We start from the raw sequence: 25,700 nt of genomic DNA on the forward strand, positions 1-25,700 counted from the left end.
TCTCTCTCTCTCTCTGTGACTATCATAAATAAAAAATAAACATTTAAAAAAAAAAAGAAAATGATCTTATATATTAGCCTTCTTGATCCTTATATTAATGCTGCAAGTAGACAAAAAGGTGTCTGTGCTTTATACATCTCAAGTAGAAATTCAAAAAAATTGAGGTTTCTCAGCTTGCAGGTAACAGTATCAAAATCAGAGCTAGAAGCACAAGCTTTCACATGCCTCTTGTAGTGTTCTTTCTACAAGTCCTGCTGCTGACATATTTCAGAGCATCCAACAACAGAATTTCCTGATAGGAAAAGAAAAATGAATCCAAGTGAATACATTCTTGTCAGTTGTGAAAATTATGAGGTTTCCATTTTCTTTTTCAATAAAATCTTTGTCTTCGTTAGAAATGTCCTAATTACTGTAAGTAGAAAAATATACAATGTACTATGGCAAAGGGAATGATTTAATAGATTACATAAAAGTGTGATCTCTGGATGACTCAGTGGTTTTGTGTCTGCCTTCAGCCCAGGGCATGGTCCTGGAGTCACGGGATCAAATCCCACATCAGGTTCGCTGCTTGGAGCCTGCTTCTCTCTCTGCCTGTGTCTCTGCCTCTCTCTGTGTGTCTCTCGTGAATAAATAAAATCTTAAAAAAATGTGACATAAAATAATGCATAAACTGTATAAAAATATTTATGACAAATTTATATTTTTATATAATGAATATTTTTAAATGCATGATATGGAATTTAAAAATCTCCTCATATTAAAAAGCAAAAGGAGGGATCCCTGGGTGGCGCAGCGGTTTGGCGCCTGCCTTTGGCCCAGGGCGCGATCCTGGAGACCCGGGATCGAATCCCACATCGGGCTCCCGGTGCATGGAGCCTGCTTCTCCCTCTGCCTATGTCTCTGCGCCTCTCTCTCTCTCTCTCTCTCTGTGATTATCATAAATAAATAAAAATTAAAAAAAAAAGCAAAAGGAATGTGTTCACATATCTATGTTTAAGTGTTATTTTTTTCATCTTGAAATCGCTTTGGAAAATTGTATATCCTTTTTGCCCATTAATGCAAGATGAAAAATTTTGTGTTTGTCTTGCTTGGCTGATGTACAATTTTAGATCTGAAGTCTTAGAGTGATATTTCCTGGGTCTTAGAACAAAAATAATCTCAATACTTCATCAAAAGTCAAATGTGAGTCAAATATATTTTAAAAAATAAATGCAATAGCTTCCGGGTTCAAATTTTAACACAATAAATGGCAGACAAGCATAAATATTTCCAAAGGTTATTAGTGACAGTAGCTAGTAAATTAGCTCCTTGTGGCTACTCTAACACCACAAACTTGATTACTTAAAATTCCAAGAAGAATTTTCTCAGTTTCTGGAAGCCAGAAATCTAAAATCATTTTTACTGAGCCAAAATCAAGGTGTTGACAGGACTGTGCTCTTTCTGAAGGCTTATAGGGAAATCTGTTCCTTGTCCCTTCCAGAATTCTGATGACTGCCAGCTTTGCTTGACTTGTGGTCACAGCAAGCCAATTTCTGCCACCCTGGTCATGTTATCGTTGCTTTTTTTGTGTGTATTAAATCTCCCTCTGCTCAATTTGGTAAGGAATGCCAAATTGGATGTAGAGCTGACCAGAATAATCCAGAATAATCTGGCCATGTCAATATCCCTAACTTAATCACATCCACAAAGACCCTTTTTTTTTTTTTTTTATCCCTTACAAGGTAACCTTTACAGGTTCCAGGTCATGAGACTGGGTATGTTTGGATGGTAAGTATTCAGCTTAATATGAGTAGTCTTAAATTAAAAAAAAAAAAAAACTGTGTAAGAGAATGGAAACAAATTATTACAGGGCAATCTCAGTGTTTCTTTTACTACTATTACTGCAGTAGATGGCAGAATGATAGGAGTGTAGCTCTCTACCACCTTACCAGGGACACCTTAGTCTAAGAAGGAAGGTACTCAATAAAAGAAGATAGTATCTTTTATATAGTCATCAACTGATGATATATTTTAATCACATTTACATTTTTTAATTTTTAATTTTTATTGGAGTTCGATCTGCCAACATAAAGTATAACACCCAGTGCTCATCCCATCAAGTGCCCCCTTCAGTGCCCATCACCCAGTCACCCCGTCGCCCCACCCACCTCTCATTTATAATTTAGAAACTCTGAAAATCAAAACGAGAGTCCAATTTTCATCTATTAACACTTAATAAAATATATGATATTATAAATTATGGCACAACTGCCAGACTTTGCTCACAGCATTTTACATTGGCATAAACTTTTTAAAATATTATAGGTATATGCGTTAAAAAAGTTTATAATTTTTTTAAGATTTATTAATTTATTTGAGAGAGAGAGAAAGAGAGAGCAAGAGCAGAGAGATGGGCAAAAGAGACAGATAGAAGCAGACTCCTCACTGGGCAGGGAGCCCGATGAGGGGCTGGACTACAGGAACCTGGGATCATGGCTTGAGCAGAAGGCAGACATTTAGCCAACTGAACCACCCAGGTACCCTTGTTTAAAATTTTTGACAAACTAATTCACTTCTGGGAATATTTCCTAAAGAAATATCCTTAAATACAGAAAATTATAGATTTTCTGTAGAAAATTATAGATTTTCTGTATTTAAGGATATATACATTTAATAATATTTTATTAATAATGTTTTTATTATTAATATATTTTTAATAATAAAACTTTGGAAACAATCAAATGACTTTAAAATAGAATGTCACTCATGTTATGGTATAACCAGTCAATTGAGTAAAATGATCCATTGAAATTATGGTTTTGAAAATAAGGAAGCAACAAGGAATAGAATAATAATAAAATAGTGAATGTAGTGAGATAGTATAATAACTGACTTTAAAATCTATTTTTATTGTTATGTTTGTATTTTATTACAAAAACATTTTAAATGTATTTGCTTTGTTTACTGATGTCTTATCTTTAACTCACAATTTTTTAGGATCTTCATTACAGTGTTCCTAAAATCATTATTATACATGCATTTTGTTTTGGAAAAGTCATTATTGTATAGATTTTTTTTTCTGGCATCTTTCCATGAAACTATTAGCTCATTTTTTCAGCTCATGTTTTGTCATTACAAGCAGAGAACACTTTCTGTGAATTCCTATGCTCATGTTTAAAGAGGTAGAACTTTCACAAACCAAAGACAGATACAAATTTTCTTTGGAAATCTAGTCCACAGTTAGTAACTGCATACATATTTATTGCATCCATAAGTTTTAAATAATAATTCCAAATATATCCCTTTATGAAATTGTCTTTTTACACAAAATTTTATACAAAATGTTAAATATAAATACAGAATTTTCCTATTTTTGTCCCTATGAATACATTTCGTTATCTTAATGTTATTTTAAAAGTCACTTCATCTATCTAACCATTTTGAGAAATCTGAAATCATTGGTTTATTCATAACTTAATCATGCTATTGATTTTTTTAAATTTGTTTGAAGAAAGTTCTACCCATTAAAGTCATAATCTGGTTTGACATGAACTTTTTCTAAATGACTGTACTAATATTTTTAAATGCCCTTTACAAGTATTTTAGGAGATTTATTCTAGTGTTTGATCATATTCAGACATAGATTCTGGTTTCTTTATATCCTAACTCATATTGAGGGATTCATCTGGGGAGAGAATATTATCTCTTTTTCCTTCCTTTTTTCCTCCATATGGATAGGCCAAATCGCAAATTAACCAAGTAACCCTGAATGATATGGGAATAGGGACAAAGGGGACCCAGACAGCAGAGGTCCCAAGCATTCACTGGCCAGTTTCTCTAGAGTTCTGAAAGTCTTTAAATATTCACACAATCAATGGACTTGAGACTTTAACTGCTGACTGGTATCTAGAGGCTTAGTTTATCCGATTGCTTAATAGCTAATGCCTATACATGTTTCAAATGTCCTTGTCTCTGTACTTGTGTTACATTTAGTTGGCTTGATCCTTACTATTGCTCATGAAATTCTTAGATCAATAAGTTTAACATTATAGCCCTATACAGCTTGCAATTCTGCAGACAGTTGGATTTCTTATGCAAAACAAGTCACCTATAAATAGATCCCATGGCCAAAACTTTAGCCTGGATTCTCAGAAAAGTAATGTTTCATGTAAGTTTCATGTTCCTCAGAGTTTGTATTCACTTTGTCTTCATCATTTATCTGCAGTGTTAGTTTTAAAACAGTAATATATTAAATAGTATGGATTTGATCATTCTTTCTAGGTTGCTCTACCTAATCTATTTCGACAATACAATCTTAATGCATCATCGTAACTTCCCTTAGCTTTAAAGGAAATCTGTCAACATTTTCTCAGAAGAGAAAGCTTCCAAAGTTTCCCTGAAGTAGAAAGTTATTTAAAACTAAATGAGATCCTTAGACATCTCTATTTATGTCTTTTATATTCTTCATAGCACTTGGTTTACTGTTAAGGGTGATAACCAAGTTTATGTATGAAATTATGAACTAAAATGAGCAGAGCTCTTAAAAATATAAAATGAAAAATTGGCACTATTTTAATGATTTCTAATGTCAACATGGAAAAATCATGTACAAAAGAACGTATGGAAAATAATTTTTGTTCAGAGATTGAAGGAGAAAATAAAGATAACTTTGTGGCTTTCTGAAGCTATTCAAACAGCATCAGATAAATTATAGGAGGACCTAGCCCCCTTATTCAGAATTTCATAGATTTTAATTGTGTGCTTTCTTCTCTGCTATCACAATGGCTATTGTATCCTTTAGCTAATGCAGGACCAAGATAATTATTTTAGAGCTTTCTTCTATGTTAATTTTAGAAATTTATGGCTCGAAAGACTACTACTAGCTTTATAATGTATCTCAAGCTACTGCAAAATTCATTTATACTAAAGATTAAAGACACAAAAGATGCATTGTTCTGAGTATATTAAAAGCACTAGATTTTTTAAGAATTACATTTGAGGTTCAAAAAGTTTGATATTTTATGCCATGTAATATAGACTTACTTATTGTGATAAACTGTACAGATGTAGTAGGTAGGTAATAGATGAGAATGCAGATAGAGCAACCAATAGAATATACTTTACTTTCAAAAGACCCATGAGAAAATTTAACACTTATTAATTTGTTTTCCCTGTATTCATATTTTAGGTAAAAAATTTGTATTACTAGAAAAGTAGATGGTTATTTCTAATTAAAACACAAATACAGTAATTACAGTTTATATGCTATTATCCTGAATCTACACTGGATGAGTTTAAACAGCCAAACAGCTATTAATTTTACTGTTCAAAGAAATGCTTGTAATCTTTTTAAAATGTCATATAAAATATTCATTTCTAAATGCCCTACGGTGATTTTTGAATTTATTTAAAGTGGGCTGTTGATAGCTCTTTTTATAAATAAGCAATTACAGTGAATATATCATGGCCCATCACATTATACATTCTATAATTTCATGGATGAAAGGCCTACAGCTGATCTGCATAAACACAGTGCATATCTCAGCAGGTGAAGGGTTTGATTACACAGGATAATCAGTGTTATTATTTATAGTAACTATTTATGTCTGTTATTTATTAAATCTCTACAAATCAGGTATCTATTTCCCTAGAAGATATATTCAAGGAATATATGAAAAAGGTTATAAACCTTTTGAATATTTTACAAAATGGCCTGAATATGGCCTTTTACCTCTGAATTCCCAGTTTCAAGTACTGTTAAGCTGGACATAAAAATTAGCTTTTAAATAATATTGGCTTAAATTAGGTTTTAAATAATATTGGCTCCCCAGGTATTTTAGAACTTAAGTATGTTTTTATGTATTCAATGGCAAGAAGAATTTTCAAATTCAAAATACCTACCTGATTTGATAAGATCAAATTTGGTACTGGTAGAAATCTCACCCCTACTTGTTGTGATAAGTCACATTTCTTTGTGCACTTCCTTTGAGTTGTTTGCTTAATAATATATATGGAGACAGGAGCTGTGCTGCTCACTGATAATGATGTTAAAGAGATAAAAGGACTCCCATTTTTATAACATTTATCTAATTACAGTCATTTTGCATCTTATGAGGAAAAGATACAGTGAGAACAATAGTAGGACTCACATAGGTAGCAAGAGAGTGAGAGAGATCTGAAATATGGGTAAAGACTAGTCAATGTCCAGGGAGGTGGGTGTATATATGTGTGTGTCCAGGGAACTGGAGAGGAAGGAAGAAGATTGGAAGCTCAGGTCATTGCAAAGAGAAAGAGCCTCCTTAGGCTATAATGTAGTCTCATGTTCTCATTCTGTTTCTGTCTTTCTGTGTGTGTATGTGTGTGTGCAGATGTATCTGTGTGTGCACAGGTATGTGTGAGTGTGTGTGTGTGAGTGTATCTCTTTGGTTTGGCAGTATAGCAGGTTAGTGACCCGGGGATACTTTATTTACAAATGTATAGAGCATACTTTTAATGCATTGCTGGGTTTATAAGAAGTAAGGAATACACTCTCCCCAAAACAAACAAAACTTGTAAATTGACACCAGCTGAGAACCTTAAACAAAGCAATATGCTGGTTGCCCTCAAAGCAAATAACAATGTCAGCAACAGCCTGATGAACAAGACTTGATAATGATTTTCACAGTAAACTTGAGACTTCAAAGGAGACTGGCATCCTACTCTACCCATATTGGATTCCCCAGCCCTAGCTCAACTACTCTCTGTAGACAAACAGCTTCAATTTAGAACTTCAAGTCTCCCAAAGTTCAAAAAAATAAGTTTATAAATAAAAATCAATAAATACATGGAAATTTAAGTCACCTTGGATGAGATTCAGTAGAAACAAAACAAAACAGACTTAGACATTCAAGAATATTACAAAATGAAGTTGCCAGTTTAGAAATATGGCCTAACTATGGATTAAATGTTTAAAGTACTAAAGTCAAATGAAATAAATAAATGGATTACTTAGTCATCATGCAAAAAGGTTCTATTAAATAAATGACCAGACAGATTTAAAACAAAACTATAAAGATACAATAAAAACATACAGTATTGAAATAAAAATAAAGCCTTAATAAAGGAGATAAAGACAAATTAGTCCCAGGTGAATGATGCTAGAATATAAGACAATCTCAGAATACAGGAAGAGCAATAAAGAATTGAAAAATAGGAAAGCAATGATAAAAACATAAAAGGTCAGCAGAAGATTTTGTTTATTTATCTATTTATCTATTTATTTATTTATTTTAAAGATTTTATTTTTTAATGAGAGACTCAGAGAAAGAGGCAGAGACATAGGCAGAGGGAGAAGCAGGATCCTTGCAGGGAGCCTGATGCAGGACTCCATCTCAGGACCCCAGGATCACTACCTGAATAAAGGCAGACACTCAACAACTGAGCTACCCAGGCATCCTTCTATCATGTATTTAATTGGAATCCTCAAAGGAAGACATAGAGTGAAGAGAAGAGAGTAATATTTGAAAAGTTAATTTCTGAGACTTTTCCAGACATGTATCTACAGATATAGTAACTGAGTATATACCAAACAGAAAAAAACATTTTAGACTCAGTCACATTTTAGTAAAAATAAAGTACATTAAATCAAAAAGAAGATATTTAAAACAATAATGAGAGAGAAAATAATGAAACAGCTATGAAGGAATAACATGCCACTAGCAGTCTGTACAATATCCACAATAGAGCCATAAAATACAATTACACTTTCTTCAAAATGTTGAAATAAGGTAGCAGTTAACTTAGAATTCACTTAATAACAACAAAGAATCTTTTAAGAGCAAAAGGATATTAAGGACATAGAGATAAATACAGATTGAAAAGACTAACAACAACAGATATTACTAGAAGAATTACATAAGAATGCTCCTCAAGTATAAATATAAGTTATCCTAGTTAAGAAGATGGAAATATAGGACATACATTCAGAAAATGAAAATGTAAACGTTTAAGTAGACCTTAGCAAACCATATAAGTTATAACCAAACTAATAGCTAATAAGGAGCTAAGAAAAGACAGAACAAAAATACAGAACATAAAACTATGTAAATTTGGAGAGGGGTAATTGAAGTAAAAAATGTTTCTTTTTTTATATATTTTTAAAATTTTTATTTATTTATGATTAGCACACAGTGAGAGAGAGAGAGAGGCAGAGACACAGGCAGAAGGAAAAGCAGGCTCCATGCACCGGGAGTCCGACGTGGGATTCGATCCCGGGTCTCCAGGATCGTGCCCTGGGCCAAGGGCAGGCGCCAAACCACTGTGCCACCCAGGGATCAATTCCTCAATTGCTAAGACAGATATGTAACGTAAAAATACTGTTCATTTTTAAAGATTCATTATACTTTTCAAAGTTATCATTATAATTTTAAAAATTAGGCTGCAAATTTTTTAAATGAGAAAAAGGAAAACAGAGAAATGAAATGCCCCCAAATCAAATATAACAAGGCAATAAAAGAGGGGGGGGGGAGACCTAAAAGTTCCACAAAGGAAAACAAAAAGTAAGATAAGAAAAATATACACTGACCATTATAATTAATGCAAATGGGTTAAACTCACCAGTTTAAGGCCAGAGATGTCAGATTAAAAAAAATACATTCAAATATTTCATTAAAGATCCAAAACATGAAAATTAAAGATCTAAAACATGAAAATATGAAAAATAAAACAACAACAAAAAAAAGACAGCAGAATTCTAACCAAAGGAAAATGGAGAAACATAGAGATTTTCACTACATAATGACAAAATTTCTGACTTATCAGTAAGGATATATAACATCTCTAAACGAGTAATCACATAATAAAATTGCCTCAAATTATACTGAACTATATTCCAGAGAAATAGCAAGAAGTTTTTTTTTTAAATACATTATCATACTTAAAGATTTCAATGTAGCTTTCTTATTTATGATCACTTTAAGACAAAAATTATCAAAGACATTTAAAACTTGAACAACGGGACGCCTGGGTGGCTCAGCGGTTGAGCACCTGCCTTCCGCCCAGGGCATGATCCTGGAGTGCTGGGATTGAGTTCCACGTTGGGCTCCTGCATGGAGCCCGCTTCTCTCTCTGCCTGTGCCTCTCTTGTGTCTTTCCTGAATAGGTAAATAAAATCTTAAAAAAATAAATAAATGAAACTTGAACAACATGGCGAATTAGCTTCATTCAGTAGATATATATAACCCAGAAACCAACAATTAACAAATAAATATTGTTTTAAGGAATACATAGTCATAAAAGCCAAATTCTCTATGAAATCAATAAACCAGCAACGTTTGAAACAAATAAAAAAAAATAAGTAGGATGCCAATAAAAAAGAACATACAAAAATATCTCCATGTGTTTGGAGATTACCAATACACATTAGTAAATGTGATCAAGAAGAAATCATAATGGAAATCAAATCTTACTTTGAAATTTTTTTAAGATTTATTTATTTATTTGTTCATGATAGACATAGAGAGAGAGAGAGGCAGAGACACAGGCAGAGGAAGAAGCAGGCTCCCTGCCGGGTGCCCATTGCAGGACTCCGGAGACCCCAGGATCGCGCCCCAGGCCAAAGGCAGGCGCTAAACCACTGAGCCACCTAGGGATCCCCCTTACTTTGAATTTTAATGAAAATAGGATATAAAACTTTGGACTCCGTGAAGGTGGTTCTTTGAGGAAAATCCTCTAGTGTTAGATGGGTTTGTTAAAAAAACAATTTTCTGGGCAGCCCTGGTGGCTCAGCGGTTTAGCGCCGCCTTCAGCCCAGGGCCTGATCCTGGAGACTCGGGATTGAGTCCCACATCAGGCTCCCTGCATGGAACCTGCTTCTCCCTCTGCCTGTCTCTGCTTTTCTCTCTCCGTCTCTGTGTCTCTCATGAATAAATAAATAAAATCTTTAAATAATAATAATAATAATAATAATAATAATAATTTTCTGAAACTGAATGACCTAATTTTTCAACTTAAGAAGTTAGAAAAGAAAAAAAAGAAGATACATATACAAATAAAAAATAATGAAATTTTCAGATATAACAAAAAAGCAAAAAGTTAGTTTTTAGCAAAAATAGAACTAGAAATTTGGGCAAAACTCAGAGAAAAAGAAAGGGAGGAGTATGGGGTTGGGGGGATATTAATAAATTCTATTATAAGTTAAACTGAAGATATAATTATAGCACCTACTAAGAAGTTAATAAGGTAGCTTATATCAATAAACTTGAAAACTTAGATGTAAGAAACAAAATCTAGGAAATATAATTAAAAGTGGAATAAAAAATAGAAAGATTGAATTGAAACTGTCATTTATTTTCCAGAAGGAAAATAGGTCAAAACTGCCTTACAGACAAGCCCAACAATTTTGAAAGGGTATCTCATAGCCAAGTGATACAAACACTTGTGGAGAGAATATTCTCCAAATCATTCTATGAAGATAGCAAAAACCAGTCAAGGACAGTGTAAGAATCAAAAATCACAATTCAAAATTACTCGTATACATTTATTCTAAATCATAAACAAAATATTAGCAATCTAAATCCAGCAATGTAAATTTAAAAAGCGTGATAGATATATATTACTTTCCTCAGGTTCGTATAAATATTGCTTAATCTTAGAAATTCCACAAATATAATTAATAACTTTTACTAATTAAAGGAGAAAAAAGAGATGATATCAAAAATGCAACAAATGCATTTGATAAAATTCTACATCTATAGATGGTACAAACTATATGATCTATAGACTTATAAAGGTTGTTACCAAAACCTACACATCATTAATGTTGAAAATTAGAAATATTCTCTTTAAAAAAAGGAACCAAACAAGGATGTGCATTACTACCACCTTGAAGTGGCATTCTAGTGAAGGTCCTGACTAGTTCAGTAAGATTCAGAGAAGTAGATAAAGGGTTGAAAATGAGGAAGAAAAACTTTATTTACAAAGAATGCATGATTACATAAAAAGAGAATGAGGATCTATAGAAAGAACTAATCTAAATTACTCTGTATACTTAACTTGGAAGACAGATTTCAATGAAGCCTGAGGAAAGTGGAAGGGTGGTATGAGAGTGTCAATTCTTTTGCAAAACTAGGTTGTGAAAGGAATGAGAAGAGATTGGGAAGCAGTTAGAGAGAGCTCAAGTGTTAAGTGTAGATTTTGTGTTCTCGTTTTTCATATTGTTTTGTTTTGCTTTGTTTGAGACTAAAGCATGCTTCTATGCTGAGAGGAAAGATTTGACTGAAATCATGAGCTAGGTTGTAGCCAAGTACCCTAAGCTAGAACTCATGACCAGTGGTTTGTAGTCTAATGCTCTTACCACTCTATTGCTCTGATTTTCCTTATTAGTCATGGTAAACACCTGTATGTTAACATGATTGTTCATATTTCTTTTACATTAATTTTTACCCAACACATCCATCTTTGACTGGAAGTCAGATAATTTGCGGTCATTTTATTAAAATAATCTACAGTATTTCACATATCTTCATTGTATATATGGAAACCTGCAAATAATTTTCTCATTTTATAGAAATAAACTTTTAAATGTACACATTGTAAAATGTAAAACTTAGATATTGGGATCATTTACAACCTTAAGTCTATATCCGGTTACTGTGATCATTGCAATGATTCAACAGAGATATTCGTGTTGCTAAATTCTTTTCTACAGATAGTCTCACATCAAGAATTAAAAATCATTTGGAACTTAGAGAGCTAAATCCACCTGTTATTATCTTTCATCTTAATATTATTTAAAACCATTCTGACTTGTCCAAGAGAAATTTCCAACCCTGCTACTAAATCAGTAGCTCTTGGGTGACAAGAATTGGTTTGTGGGGCTGGCTGTCTTCCCTGCTCACTGTGCTCCTTCTCACTGGTTCACGGTGTAACCTTACTCAGTGTTTACTAACTCCTATCTGCCATCAGTTTAGTGGGGGAACTAAATTTTCTGAAAATGTAAAGAATATTCAGGTAAAATATATAAAATACTCTGGTTTAAAATAAATATATTTTGTCATTTTTTTTCTTTCAGAGTAGACTATTGCCCTCATAGAACAACATGGGAACAGAAATAAAAAGACCCGCTGATAAAAGAAGAAAAATAATTGCCAAAATTAAAGGAAGTATTAAGAGTTGCCATCCAAATTCTGTATCCAGTGAAAATGTCTTTCAAGAATGATGGTAAAATCAAGACAGTTTCAGTTGAAGGAAAACTAAGGCAATTTATTGTCAATAGCTATATCTTAAAGAATGGCTAAAGAAAGTTCTAAAAATAGAATGAAATAATGAGAGATGGAATCTTAAAGTGTTAGCTATGAGTGAAGATGAAAAGAAATAGTAAACATATAAGTTAAATATACTAAGCAGTCTTTTTTTACTTCTTTAAAATGTGTTTGACAGTTTAAAGCAAAATAATAAAAATAATATTTTTGTTTTATGGAGTTTTCAGTGTATGTAGATGTAACATATAAGACAACTATAGGTTAAAGTGGGGATAAAGCAATCTGTATGTCAGCAACTTTTCTACATTTCAATAAAAGTCAATTTTGGTTCTAAATAGAATGTGAAAAGATAAGCATGAAATTTGTCATCTTTAGAACAATCATTAAAAAGATTTTACATAGTTAATCAAAATCACAAGTGATAAGGAAAAATGAAATATTTAAAAATGTTCACATAGCCCATAGAAGGCAGTGAGTGGGATACAGAAAAACAAACACAATGAAGAAAATAAAGTAAAGTGGTAGACTTAGATTCAAACATATCAAATATTGTATTAAATGTAAATTGCACATGCCAATTAAAAGAAAGAGATTCATAAAATGGATTTTTTTTAAATTAACAATTCTATACTATCTACCATACACTAACTTCAAATATACTGATACAGGTAGCTTCAAAGTAAAAGGTGGAAAAAGATACCATAAAATATTTAAAAAGCAGAGTGATTATATTTAATATTAAGGGAAAAATGATTTGTGGGCACAAGGAAATTATCAAGAACAAAGAAAAACATTACTTAATTATAAGATTAATGATACCTTTGATAAAAGGATTAATAAGGTAGCAATCCCAAATGTATACTCACCAAAAGACTTCAAAATACATGAGCCAGAAACTGATAGAAATAAAAGGAGGAAAAGAAAAATTCATAATCCTTATTGAGAACATGAACATCTCTCTCTCTTGTTAATTGATAGACTCACTACACAGAAAATCAGCAGAGAATATAGAATAACACCATCAAACAATGGGATCTGATTGGCATAGATAGCATACTCCAAAACAGCAGAATACACATTCTTCTCAAGTTTACATGGAACATTCACCAATACAAGCCCTCTCTGGAATTATAAGACAATAGATTTTAAATAATGAAATTATACAAAGTGTACTCTATAACCATAATGGGATTAATTGAACTCACTCAGAAATCAAAACAAAAAGAAAATGCTCATTTCATTGGAACTTAAATAACACAATTCTAAATAATCCATATCATGGAGTGAACTGTGTCTTCTCAAAATTTATATGTTGAATGCTTCTGAATGTGATGGTATTCAGAGATATTTAAAGAGGCAATTAAATTGAAATGACGCCAATTACAATGGATTGTAACCCAATTTGACCAATGACCTTTTATAAAGATATTTGGATACAGAGAGAGATACCAGAGTTTCCCTTGCACAGAAAGAAAAACCATATGAAGAGGCAGTCAGAGGGTGACCCTCTGTGAGCCAAGAACAGAATCTTCAGGAAAACCAACCCTACTTGTCATCTTAATCTTGGACTTCCAGCCACCAGAACAGTGAGAAAATAAATTTATCTCTTTTAAGTCCCATCAGTCTGTGCTATTTTGTTTTGGAAGCCCTAGCAAAGTGATACAATTTGAGTTAAAGGAGCAAATCTTAGGGGAAATTAAAAAAAAAAAAAAAAACAGTTGGGTAGAATGGAAATAAAAATGGAATATTATTCATGGGGTTCAGGTAAATGGGTACTTAAAGGAAAATTTATAGCCTAATATAGCTTATATTATAAAAGAACAAATATCTCAAAAGAATGCTCTGTTTCTATTTTAATAAATTAAGAAAATAAGGTCAACATGTACCCAAAGCAAACAGAAGGATGAAAATAATAAAGTAGAAATCAATGCAATTTAAAACCAAGGAAGAAGGAGTGTGTGTGAGTGTGTGTGTGTGTGTGGGGGGGGTTAAAAGAGAAGGTCCTAGAAATCAAAAAAGAGGTTCTCTAAAACAATCAATAAAATTGGTACTCCTAGCAATTCCGACAAAGAAAAAGAGTGAAGACATCAATAAAGGAGATAGAACTACAGACCCCAACAGAGATTCAAGGTGTTTAAGAGGAGAATGCCATGAAACACTATTATTCACAAATTCAACAACTTAATATTCAAACTACGCATGTTCTTGAATATTAAAACAATGACATTTAAAACTGTATTTGTATAGGATTCATTCAGTTGCTCGGAAACAAAGTCTAAGGCCTAACTCATTTTTCTGTATGAAACTGTGTGTCTTCCCCTCAAGAGAAACCCTGAAGCAATAAATTCTGAAAACTCAGGGGGGCAGACATGGGGATATAGATGGGGAATTCTATGGGAGAGAAATAAGGAAAACTATTTAATCACTCTAATTTTCATTCTATAATTTTAATACCCTCCTGCATTCAGAAGCAGATGAGCTGATCACTTCTCCTTAACAACCTAATTCAATTACAGTTGTAAAATCATACCTTTTTACTCTCTCTCCTGAAAGATGAGGAAATACTTGTAATTTTCACAAAATTTTTACACCAGTTTGCAACGTAACCTCTTTTGCAATAGAGTTGGTCAAGGAAAGTGGCTGCAGGGACTTTTTGAGCTCAATCATGCACTACTTACTCTATCTTGCACTCCTCAATCCATCACATTCAGGTAAAATGGATTATACTTCCCTCAATGATTTTAGGAAAAATTTAAAACTGGGGAACTACACTAAAATGTGCATTTCCTTTTCTCCTCTGCATCTCAGAATGTGAAAAAGACCATAAAGGTGATTTTTTTTATATATCTCCTAAATTAGCTACAGGCTTGAGACATCAGAAGAGAAACTTTTGCAGCTCTTGAGAGAGTTTTTCACTTTCACCATCCCAATTTTTAATGTAATTGTGTTTAATAACCCACTATTTGTCTTAATAGAATGGCTTAATAGGGGGCAAATGATGAGGATTTCTATGTTGTGCATTTAAAATAGTGCTGAAGATAAGATCAATTGAAACATATTCAACTAGATAGATGCCTGCCTTTATAGCTTCAGGGATACAGATATAACATTTTAGCATATCAGAAAATTAGGAATTTAAATGACAATTTTAGCTCTAAACACTTTTATGTTATTGATAATACACAGATAAGCAAATGGGAGGCTATATGCCCTTAGCACTCTTCCCATGTTCTCAAAACTCCTCCTACAAATACCCAAATAACAAAATGTTTTCACAAATGCATCATCTTGGGTAAATATTTAAAATATCTGCATTCTTGCAAATCTGAAAATGATGGTTATACAGAAAAAAAACTTTCATTGAGTCAGTATTTGCTTTCTTAACCATTAGCAACGTCAACATTTTTAATATAATATCCATGTATCCAGAAAGCAAATAAAGGCTTATGGATATAAGCCTCTATTAAATACAACATGGACTACAAAGTTATCATTTGTTTTTTTTTCAAAGTTATCATTTGAGTAGTATATATATGTAAGTTATAGATCAAAATGTTTTGTTGATTTTGGGGAGGATAAAGCAGTTTCTGGGGTAAAGTGTTTCCATAAAGGCATCATCACAGGATAAGCCTTTGTTCCTTTTTGTATATTCTCCTTTACTATGGGGCCATGGTTGTCAAAAATAACATGAAAAGCAGTCCCAGAATCAGAAGGGATACCCTGAACTATGAAAACTGGCTAAGACATTTCCTGGTTCAGCTTTGAATATTCCAATCACTCTGTTTCTTAGAATTTATACTCAGTTCTGTGACACTATTTCCAGGTATATAACAGAAAGAATTCTAAGTACAACAACAAAAGAAAAAAACAAAGGGAATGGTCGATACAATTTTAGGTGCCAATAACCATAAAGTTAACTTGATGCTATAAATATCTTTTGCAAACTATATTTTCCACATGTTGTTGCTTTTCTGACTCCTAAGCAAATATTTTTCAAAGGAAAGGGAAGATTAGAGCATCATTCATTTTCAGGGAAATCATCCAGTAGTAACCAAGTCTTGTGACCTATTCTTATCAGAGCAAAAACAAATAAAAACATAAACATGGGATCCCTGGGAGGCTCAGCGATTTTGAACATTATTTTCATGCAGGAAATAATGCAGGAATTATTTTTCATACAGCAATCTCAATTCATCTGGCCTTGTCAATTCCGATGCTCTTCCTAACTCTTAGAATGGTTATTATAAGTCAGCTAAACTGCGAATACCTACCGTGGACTACATGTTCCACTTACTATCTAGCATACAGATCATTTGTCATCAGTTCATTTAAAAGTTGGATGCCTGGGCAGCCAGGATGGCTCAGCGGTTTAGCGCCACCTTCAACCCAGGGCATGATCCTGGAGTCCCGGGATCGAGTCACACGTCAGGCTTCCTGCATGGAGCCTGCTTCCCCCTCTACCTGTGTCTTTGCCTTTCTCTCTCACTCTCTCTGTGTGTGTGTGTCTCTCATGAATAAATAAATAAAATCTAAAAAAAAAGCTATAAAATATATGTGTATATATACATATACACATTTGCATGTATGTATGCATAACTAGTCTTGATTTACTAAAGCAGATAAATTTTTAAGTTTTAAATATTTCTAAGATTAAATTTTATTTTTTGATTTTTTTACCTAAGATTAAATTTTAAATTAAAATGTTTTCTAAGGTAGCATATAATTTAAAGATCTCTTACAAGTTTTTTCCTGTAGAAAAAAAATAATTTATTAACTATTCCAGATTCTACTCTAGTTGCTTGAAAATTAAATAAATGAATGCATGAATAAATAAATAAATGAAAATTAATAAATAAAAATGTGGGGATCCCTGGGTGGCGCAGTGGTTTGGCGTCTGCCTTTGGCCCAGGGCGTGATCCTGGAGACCCGGGGTCGAATCCCACGTTGGGCTCCTGGTGCATGGAGCCTGCTTCTCCCTCTGCCTGTGTCTCTGCCTCTCTCTCTCTGTGTGTGTGACTATCATAAATAAATAAAAATTAAAAAAAATGTGAATAACACTATACCATTCCCACCAGAGTTCATGCTTAACGTTAACATAACCTTAAAGGACAACTTTAAATGAAATAGGGTAAGTGCTATGATAAAGACATGATCCTAGAGCTAAACACACAAATAAATGAAAATGATTTTTCCTACCCAGGCCTTCCACTAAAGGCTCTCCTCAGGAAAAAGTGGGGAAGACAGAGCCAATGTGGGCAAATAGGTAGTTAACCAGGACAAGAATTAGATATTGTTTAGAGACACTAGGAGCCACATGAGCAAAGGCATAATATATTAGTTTCCTAAAGCTGTTATAACCAACTACTTATACTTTATTGTCTTACAACAACACCAATTTATTGTCTTATACATCCAAAAGTCAGAAATTAGAAGGTCAGAAATTAGTTTCTCCAGGCTAATGTCAAGATATTGGTAGGGCTGGTTCTTCCTGGAGGCTCTGAGGGAAGCATCCAATTCCTTGCCATTTTCAGTTTTTAGTGGATATTTGCATTCCTTGGCTTGTGGTCACTTCCTCGATTTTCAAAATGCATCACTCCAACTTCTGCTTCCACCATCCTGTCACTCTATTAGCTGTTTCTCTTTCTATCTGAAGCTTCCTGCAACATTATAATGACATTAGGCTTCACATCATTCCAGGATAATTTCCTCATCTCAAGATCCTTAAATTAATCACATTTGTAAAGTCCGTATTGATACATAAAGTCACATTTACAATTTCCTGGGATTAGGGTATAGGCATAGGCATACTTGGTGGTCATTATTTAGTGTACCACATACAGTTTGGCAGGTTTAGACACAGAGAATTCTAGATTACTAGAACGATGACAATTTGGAAGGTAGTTTAATGAATCTGAAGAAATATTAAAGATTAGATGAGTTTTTCTCAAAATGGGAGTCAGTAACCACTACTAGTTCAAAGATACATGTCATTGAATTTGGGGGAGGAACACAGCATATGAGACATGAGAATCCTACAGAAGATGTCTTTTTAAAAAATGTGTTTACCTTTAGAAGGGACTAACACACAATATATGCACAGTTTAGATCTTTTGAAGGTATATTGATAACTGAGCTATACAATTATACATTCATATATTGAGTATCTTTTTTTTTAATTTTTCATTTTTATTTATTTATGATAGTCACAGAGAGAGAGAGAGAGAGAGAGAGAGGGGCAGAGACATAGGCAGAGGGAGAAGCAGGCTCCATGCACCGGGAGCCCGATGTGGGATTTGATCCCGGGTCTCCAGGATCGCGCCCTGGGCCAAAGGCAGGCGCCAAACCACTGTGCCACCCAGGGATCCCCATATATTGAATATCAATGACTCTTATGTTCAACTGTTTGGTTTTGTGGTACACCTTTAATTAAGAAGGTTAAACTGGACTTAAAACATAAATGATATTCCTGCCAGATGAAGCCTAATTATATCGTGTGTAGTTGAACAAAGGAACTCTCACATAGAGAAGTATGTTTGGAGGGTTGAGTCATCATATGGCATATGAGCTATGTAATATGGACATAGAGAGCTCAACAAAAGTACATTGCTGCTTTCAGCTTATCTTAGGTCTGTATGTTTACGATGAGCACTGATTCATTTAAGAAAAAACAACCTCATTGCTACATTAAATTAATATATTTATTTTGAATTGCTTTAGTTTTTTGTCCACTGATTTTTGACAAAGTTATATAAAAGTTATATAAAAATAAGAGCATCATGTTTGTACTTTTCAATAATGCTTTAATAAAATAATCAGTTTCTACTTGGCTTTTTATGAGATTTGTTTTCCTTCAAAAGTGATTTGTTATTTAAGTTTGAGAAAATTTAGAGTATTAAATGTTTATGTTAGAAAAAAAGGCCTCAAAATAATAACCTAAGTTTCCATTTTAAGAAACTAGGGAAAAAAGATCAAAATATACCCACACCAAGCAAAAGGAAGAAAAGACAGAATAGGAATTGAGAGAATAAAGTCCAAACCTGACTCTGGTCTTTTTCAGCCCTGTCACATATAACCTCCAAGACCTTAGGCAAGGTACTTACCCTCTCCATGCTTCCACTTCCCAATCTGCAAAACAGAGTAATAGCACCTACGATAATTTTAAGTTCTGTGAAACATAAAACCTTAGAAATGAAATGCAAAGTGCTTAGAACAGTTCTTGGCACATAATATGGTGGATCAAAATAGGGCAATCATATGTTCCAGCTTGTCCAGGGTAGTCTTAGTTTAGAATTTGTTATGAGTTTTTCATTTAACAATGAAATGGTAGTGTTAATCATTGCATCAAGAGAAGCCACTCCTACCATGGCCTCATCGATGAGTCTGAAAAGCACATTTACTCTTACATGTAGAAGAACACCAATGATCCCTGTCTGTTTTGTTTCAGTGAAGGGCAACTAACAGTTTCCCCCTCAACAAAAACATATGGTGTACATCTGGTAAAACAAAATATTAGATTATGCTTATCTGTAAGCTGCTTGGTATAATAGTTAGCTGTATTGTGGTCCATAACAAACTTATGAGAGATAGTAAACTGCAAGTTGTAGAGATCAATGAAAAACATTAAAATTATAGGATAGAGATAATAAGATAATTGTGGGAAATAAAGAGTGGGCCATCTTAGAGTGCAGAATAAACCCTCTTGGCTATCATAGGATTACCATGAATATACATTGAAATTTTTTTTAAGATTTATTTCTTTATTTCAGTTCAAGAGAGAGAGAGAGAGAGAGAGCAAAGAGGGGAGGGACAGAAGAGGGAAAGAGAAACTCAAGCAGACTCTGTCCTGAGTGGGGAGTATGACATGGGGTTTGATGTCCCTGCCCTGAGATCAGACATGAGCTGAAATCAAGAGTCAGACACCTAACTAACTGCCACCCAGGAGCCCCTGAAAAATTCTTAACAAAATATTGGTAAGCCAAATGCAAGCATTGTATAAAAGATAATACATTATGCTTAAGCCTTACAAGTTTACCGATTTAAAAATAAATTACTGTATTATCACAATGATTATCCTAATAGATGCAGAAAAATTTTATCATAATAAATCAGTTATCAACCTAAAAATAGAAGAAAATTCCTTAACTTTGCAAAGTCATTTACAAAAATGCATGCGGCACATATCACTTGCTATATATAAGCACTGATAGTATTCAGGAAGTAAACAAAGCAGTCAGATATCATCATCTATTCAGTACTATACTAGATCCTTAAAGCCAGGATATTAGTGGCAGGTACAAATGTCAAGAAAAACAAATTAAAATTGAACAAATTCATTTTGCTAACATCTAATTATCTATGTAGAAAAAAACAGAAGAAATTACTGATAAATTATTGTAAGGAATTAGGAAATTTTAGCAAAATTTTCAAAACCATAAGGTATAAAGTCAAAGCACAAAAATCAACTGCATTCATATACACTTGTCTTAATCAAATGGAAAACAAAATTGTGAAAGTAATATATAATAGGATAAAAAGTGTAGCTCTAATTTCTAGTTTAAATTATTTTCACACACAAATAAATTTCATTTAAAGTCTCCACAGGGGGCAGCCCGCGTGGCTCAGCAGTTTAGCGCTGCCTTCAGCCCAGGGCTGAAAATCCTGGAAACCCAGAATCAAGTCCCTTGTCAGGCTCCCTGCATGGCGCCTGCTTCTCCCTTTGCCTGTATCTCTGCCCACCTCCCCCTCTCTGTGTCTCTCATAAACAAATAAATAAAATCTTTTTAAAAAATAAATAAAGTCTCCACAGGATTACTTTTATTTTGTTCATTTTCTGTGTTCTTTTTGTGTGTGAAACTTAAAGAATGAGTTTAAGTTGATATCAAAGAACAACCAAACACTCCTAAAGAAGAAAAATAATGGGGTTGGGTAGGGTAGATTTGTCCTACCAGTTATCAAGAATTAATATAAATCTATAATTAATAACACCATGTACTATTGAAACAGATAGAAAAATCAAACAAATGAACAGACTTACACATATGTGAACACTTGATTTCTAATAGTATTTTACTAAGGATTAGTGGAAAAGAATAGACTTTTCAACAAATCCTACTGACACAATTGGTTATTTATATGAAGAAAATATAAAATTGGTCCCCTGATTGTATATAAATGACTAAAAGATAAAAATAATATTTTATGACAATTTAGGATCATATCTTTATGAAATTAAACAGAATATAATTTTTTAAACCCAATATCACTGACGATTTCAAGTACATTCAGTATCAACCACTGTAGTATAAAAAAAAGAAGCCCTGAAACAGAAGAAAATACATATGACACATAGAAGTGATCAGTACAAATATTCAGAATGAAGGAATACCACCTATCAAACAGGTAAAAAATACACACTATGATGGAAATGAGAAAATGTATAAACATGCACTTCATACAATAGAAAACCCAAATGACCAATAAGCATGTGAGAGGATTTCCAATCTGATTTATAATCAGGAACATGAAAATTAATAATGACATTTGCCATCTTATGCCTACTAGGCTGGCAAATATGAAGAGTCTGGCAACATTAAGTGCTGGTGAGGATATGGAACAATGGGAGCATTTAGATACAACTGTTAGAAATGGAGATCACACTTCGAGAAAAAATGTGTTGTCATATGGGACATTTGAAGATGTTCCTACTCTAGAGTCCCAGAATTCTGAATGTGCCCCAGGACCCTATAGTGGAAGAACATCCTCCATAACACATATAGTGGCAAATATGAGAATTAAAAATATATTAAGACAAAATCATAGAATAGAAAAATACATATTCATGCATGCAATTATATAGATGAATTTTCAGAACATAATGATTAAGGAAAAAAGCCAACTGTGAAAGAGCACACACTGCACAATTCCCTTCTATGCAAAAAAAAAAAAAAAAAAAGAAAAGAAAAGAAACTAAGCAGCATTTTGCTTAGAAATACAAATTTTGCGGTTAAGTATGCAAAAAAAAAGGAAATTATGAACACATAGTTTGGGTTACTGGGAAGCAAAGGGTGAGCTGGGTAATATACACGGAACTACAGTGATGAGGGTCTCACTTTTTCTCTTTAACATTGACCTCGCTTCACTACCATGTAAGCAATTGTTCATACCATCAATGTTCCTTAACACACATAGTTTAAAATATTCCTCTAAATCTACCCACTGTTTCAAAAATTGGAAAAGAAATGTTCCTAACATGTATTTTAAGCTTTAAAGTAAAATAGCATACCTTTCAATAGGCTGCCATAGAGATGCAAGCTTTTGTTAATTCCTTGTCTGTTCAGGTTTCTGGGATGTGTGAATCTCATTTGACTTTCGCATACCCCTGATGGAGCTCAGAGCATATCTAAGGCATTGTGTTTATTTTAACAGTGTCAAACAATTAAAAAAAATTTTCACAGATAGTGTTGTTCTTTTATTTAGTAATTTATTCATCTGTCAAGTATGTACTATTTTTAAGTCTCTTCTGTATGTTGAGCAAGAGGAAGGCTATTGCCCTCTCACTGTTTACAATTTTAGCGGCAGAGATAAGACTAGTCCAAAGACAGCTCTTTTGCAAAGCAGTAAGGGAGAAGCACTGCCCGAGGAGCAAAAATGCAGGTGCTACAAGAATTTAAAGGTGAAAGAATGATTGCTAAGGTAATCATGCAGCTGTTTCAATACTATAGTGCCCGGGGAACTTCATATGCAAATCTCTAAGGCTGGGATCAAGAACTTGGAAAGTCTCAGGAAGGAAATTGTAAGGTCATAATAAGGAAGTGAGTGGAAGTCAGACTTCCTTTAAACAACAGCTGTCAGATTCTCTCTGATGAAGCAAAATACTGCCTGAGACTGATGGAGTGGTGACCATCATCTCATCTGTGAGTTAAATTTAAATTGACATTCTGACCCTATCTCACTATGCAAGCTTCGGTGGTGTACTGTAAGTTCAGGTACACAGCATGCTATATGCTGTATCTGCAGGGATTAGGCAAAGTTGTGCATGTATGTGCACGTGTGTGTGTTTGTGTGGGTGAGTAAAGGTATGGAAGTATGTATGGGTATGGCATGGGATCCCTTCACAGTGAGTAAACAAAAATGCAGCAAGGAGTATTCAGTACACTAGGCTAAACACTATATTCTTGGGATCCCTGGGTGGCGCAGCGGTTTAGCGCCTGCCTTTGGCCCAGGGCGCGATCCTGGAGACCCGGGATCGAATCCCACGTCGGGCTTCCGGTGCATGGAGCCTGCTTCTCCCTCTCCCTCTGCCTATGTCTCTGCCCTCTCTCTCTCTCTCTCTCTCTCTCTCTCTCTCTCTCTCTCTGTGACTATCATAAATAAATAAAAATAAAAAAACAACAACAATATATTCTTGGTCCAGTCTTTCCTTTGGGGAAGTCAAGCATTACCCTATCTTAAGAATCATGCCTAAATAACTGATTTCTTGATGTAGACTTCATATCTTAAATATTTGCCTGATCTTTAGATCTTCAGTTCAAATTTCTTGTTAGACATTTGCACATGATTTTACCAATAAATATTTCACACTTGATATGTTCAAACAGAAATTTTTCATCTGAGGATGCCTGTGCCTTAGTGGTTCAGCGTCTGCCTTTGGCTCAGGTAGTGATCCCAAGATCCTGGGATTGATTCCTGCATCAGGTTCCCTGTAGGGAGCCTGCTTCTCCCTCAGCTTATGTCTCTGCCTCTCTCTCCATGTCTCATGAATAAATAAATGAAATCTGTTTTAAAAAATAAATTATTTATCTGTCCTTCTATTAAGTTCTCCCTCATCTTTTCTTAAAATTAATGTTCATGTCATTTTCTCAATTCTTCAAACCTACAGAGACATCTGCAGTGATTACTTTTCATTTACCACTTGCGGCCAGTTGCTAAATTACTTGGTTTGTCTCTATAAAGTCTTCTTCATATATCTCATCCTTGGCATTTTCATTGACATTGCACCGATTTATGTACTCATGATTTTTCTCAATGTATGTACAGTTTCCCGTTTTTCTATACCCTCTCTCATCCCATCCAATCTCCTTCATAATCCCTCAAATATTTTGTCTAAAAAGTAAATCCAACTGTATTTTACTCCTGTAGAAAATTCTTTAATAGCAGTCTTTTGCTCTCAAGTGAAGACTCTGTTCTTCCTCAAGGCCATCTAAATATGGCCCACTCTAAATTTCCTCTTGTCAGGTTTTCTATTCTCTAATCCAACTAGTCAGTTTGATAGTGCACAAAATAGTCTATATTTGTCTCTTCTGATTCTGTCCATGTTCCTTCTATATGGAATTCCCTCACTCTATATTTATCTGTCAAAGTTGTATCAAGCCTCAAGTCTACCAGATAGAAAGGGCTTTTATTTTTTATTTTTAAAATATTTTATTTATTTATTCATGAGAGACACAGACAGAGAAACAGAGGCAGAAGGATAAGCAGACTCCCTGTGGGGGGCCTGATGTAGAACTTGATCCCAGGATCCCAGGATCACGACCTGAGCCAAAGGCAACACTTAACCACTGAGCCACCCAGGTGCCCCTAGAAATTCTGTATTTCTTTAAATCTTAAAACTCTTGTTTGCCACTTAGCTATTCATGACCTTCCCATAAGAGCACTTACCTTCTTCTTGTGAAAAATTTTAAGCTCCTCAGGCTCAGACACTTTGTCATTAATACCATAAAATTCACTACACAACCTACACATACCATGCACAAAATGAAATGGAGAAGCTGGAAAGACAAATAAGACAGTCCTACAGGCAAATATGCCATCAGTATTATGTGTATTATCTCAGCAGAAAGTCTTAGATGTTATAGGTATACATAAGCTATTTTGCGTTTTTTTATGTTGATAGTATCAGTGAGGCCACTCACTAATCAGTTAGTGACACTCTCCTTTAGTCTGTGATTAAGTTTCTTTACATCTTCTTCCTCCAAAATTTCAATATTTCTTGATTTAAAAGAAAATTCTCTCCCCTGATACATATTTCTGTAGATTTTTATTGTTCTTAGATATACTGCCCAATATTACATCTATAGCACAATCCTGAGAGAAAGGTACATTAATAGTTCATCTGTTTGTATCAGTAAAAAGAAGTAAAATTATAGCAACAGATATTATTTTGAAGGACAATGTCCAGGATGAGAGGTTCCAGTCAATAACGCTAAGTCATTTGACTTGCTTATTTCACTTCACAGATATTACCCAACCTATCTACTGAGTTTCTTTAAACCTTTTGGAGAGATCAGAAACTATTGTTTACTCCACTTTTCCCTTTATCAGAGAAATGAGCATACAAATGTTAAAAATATTTATGGAAATTTTTAATGCTACTAATTATGAAAAGAAAAAGACAACAGGTAACTAAAAAATGTCAAATATTGGTCTGCATTGAAAGAGAAGAATAATTATGAATCTCTTTCCCCAGGGGTTTTTGACTTATTA

The sequence above is a fragment of the Nyctereutes procyonoides genome, unplaced genomic scaffold (genome assembly GCF_905146905.1).
Source record: "Nyctereutes procyonoides isolate TBG_1078 unplaced genomic scaffold, NYPRO_anot_genome, whole genome shotgun sequence".
Classification (NCBI taxonomy): domain Eukaryota; kingdom Metazoa; phylum Chordata; class Mammalia; order Carnivora; family Canidae; genus Nyctereutes; species Nyctereutes procyonoides.